We start from the raw sequence: 2,266 nt of genomic DNA, 5'->3' as shown, positions 1-2,266 counted from the left end.
CCGCATCTGGCTCCTTGCTCGGCCGGAGCCTGCTTCTCCCTCTACCTCTGCCTGCCATTCTGTCTGCCTGTGCTTGCTCTCTCGCCCACTCTCTCTGATAAAGAAATAAAATCTTAAAATAAATAAATAAATTTTCATCAAAAAATTATAAGTGTATTTTTTTGTAGGATCATGATAAGCATTTTGCAGATGAGAAAAGTGAAATTTAGAAAAGTATGTCTCTTCAAATCCCTCATACAATATCTGGCCTAGATAGAAGGATATACTATCACAATTGAGGAAGATAATTGAGATTACTTAAAATGATAAACTTTACTGTATAGGGTTTTTTACAAGTTTGCCACAGATTCACATTTTTTAAAATATATATCTATTTGTGTAAAGAGAATGCACTGAGAAGTAAAAAGATAGTGATATATCAGTGCTACCAACTAATGGCTATAATATCATCACCTTATTTATGAACAATGAAACAGTGTGTAATATTTAAATAAATTTAAATAAATTCCTACTTATTTTATATATTTATAAATTTAAATGAATTCCTATTTATTTATTATTAAAGAAATTCCTCTAACAAACAGTATGTTTTGAAGGTTGCTAGCAGGAAAGTGTTGTACGACATGGAAGTAATCAGAAAATGTGATCTAAAATTCTGCTTTCAAGGGCGCCTGGGTGGCTCAGTGGGTTAAAATTCTGCTTTCAAGAAGCTATAACAGTAAGTACTGAGCATTAGCTATTATATGCTATGGATGAATAACTGAAATCTACATTTGAAACTATTGGTACACTATATGTTACCTAATTGAATTTTAAAAAGTTAATAAAAAAAACCACTATTTTATAAAACAATATTCCCAACAGGCTCTTTTGCTTTAAAATACTCACTTTGTTTCCTCTCCGAGAGAACACCAAATGGCGGATGACGCCGGTGCTGCGAGAGGGCCCGGAGGGCCCGGGGGCCCTGGAATGGGAGGCCGTGGCGGTTTCCGCGGTGGCTTCGGCAGCGGCATCCGGGGCCATGGTCGGGGCCGGGGCCGAGGCCGCGGAGCTCGCGGGGGCAAGGCCGCGGACAAGGAGTGGATCCCCGTCACCAAGCTGGGCCGCCTGGTCAAAGACATGAAGATCAAGTCCCTGGAGGAGATCTATCTCTTCTCCCTGCCCATCAAGGAGTCTGAGATCATCGACTTCTTCCTGGGAGCCTCCCTCAAGGACGAGGTTTTGAAGATCATGCCTGTGCAGAAGCAGACGCGCGCGGGCCAGCGGACCAGGTTCAAGGCATTTGTCGCCATCGGAGATTACAATGGACACGTCGGTTTGGATGTCAAGTGTTCCAAGGAGGTAGCCACTGCCATCCGCGGAGCCATCATTCTGGCGAAGCTTTCCATTGTCCCTGTGCGGCGAGGCTACTGGGGGAACAAGATCGGCAAGCCCCACACTGTCCCGTGCAAGGTGACTGGCCGCTGTGGCTCTGTGCTGGTGCGTCTCATCCCCGCCCCCAGAGGCACTGGCATTGTCTCGGCCCCTGTGCCCAAGAAACTGCTGATGATGGCTGGTATTGACGACTGCTACACCTCGGCCAGGGGCTGCACTGCCACCCTAGGGAACTTTGCCAAGGCTACTTTCGATGCCATCTCCAAGACCTACAGCTATCTCACCCCTGATCTCTGGAAGGAGACTGTGTTCACCAAGTCTCCCTATCAGGAGTTCACGGACCATCTTGTGAAGACCCACACCAGAGTCTCTGTTCAGAGGACCCAGGCTCCAGCTGTGGCTACTACATAGTTTTATACAAGAAAAATAAACTGAACTAAAGCTTGAAAAAAAAATACTCACTTTGTAATGAGAGTCATTACTTTTGTCTAGCCAAATCTTATAGCACTGTTTATCCCTTCCCTGCTTTATCCCTTCCCAGTATCAATAAAGGCTCACTTGGGTTACCTAGAAGCCATGAGAAAGCTTGTAATAGATCTGGCTGGTTTTCACCAGCAATTTGACCACCATGTGCACAGGGAAGTCTATTGATAAAGGCTTTATTGCAATAAGTTGCAAATACATGGATGATTTTGAATTCTCTTTCTTGAGGTCTTGTTTCATGATAATAAATTTAGGGTGGCTTATTGGAATGGATGTTATTAACATATCTTCATAGTTATAAGCACATGGAATTGTAAAATAGATGAATGAATGTGGCATTACTGACAACTGTCCTCATTTTGAAATCAAATTACAGTGTACTAAGATGAGGAAGCAAAGCAGATTTGGG

The 2,266-nt window shown here is 43.4% G+C and overlaps 1 pseudogene across 1 annotated transcript; it reads left to right on the top strand.

Annotated features, from left to right (window-relative positions):
• Positions 1-915: 915 nt before the first annotated feature.
• On the top strand, positions 916-1,829 carry LOC309842174 (small ribosomal subunit protein uS5 pseudogene; annotated as a pseudogene). Its single transcript has one exon. The product of its transcript is annotated as a small ribosomal subunit protein uS5 pseudogene (transcript).
• The last annotated feature ends 437 nt before the right edge of the window (positions 1,830-2,266 follow it).

Source organism: Mustela nivalis (assembly GCF_964662115.1).
Source record: "Mustela nivalis genome assembly, chromosome: 10".
In the NCBI taxonomy this organism is placed as follows: domain Eukaryota; kingdom Metazoa; phylum Chordata; class Mammalia; order Carnivora; family Mustelidae; genus Mustela; species Mustela nivalis.
This window is presented reverse-complemented; position numbering and strand designations above follow the sequence as displayed.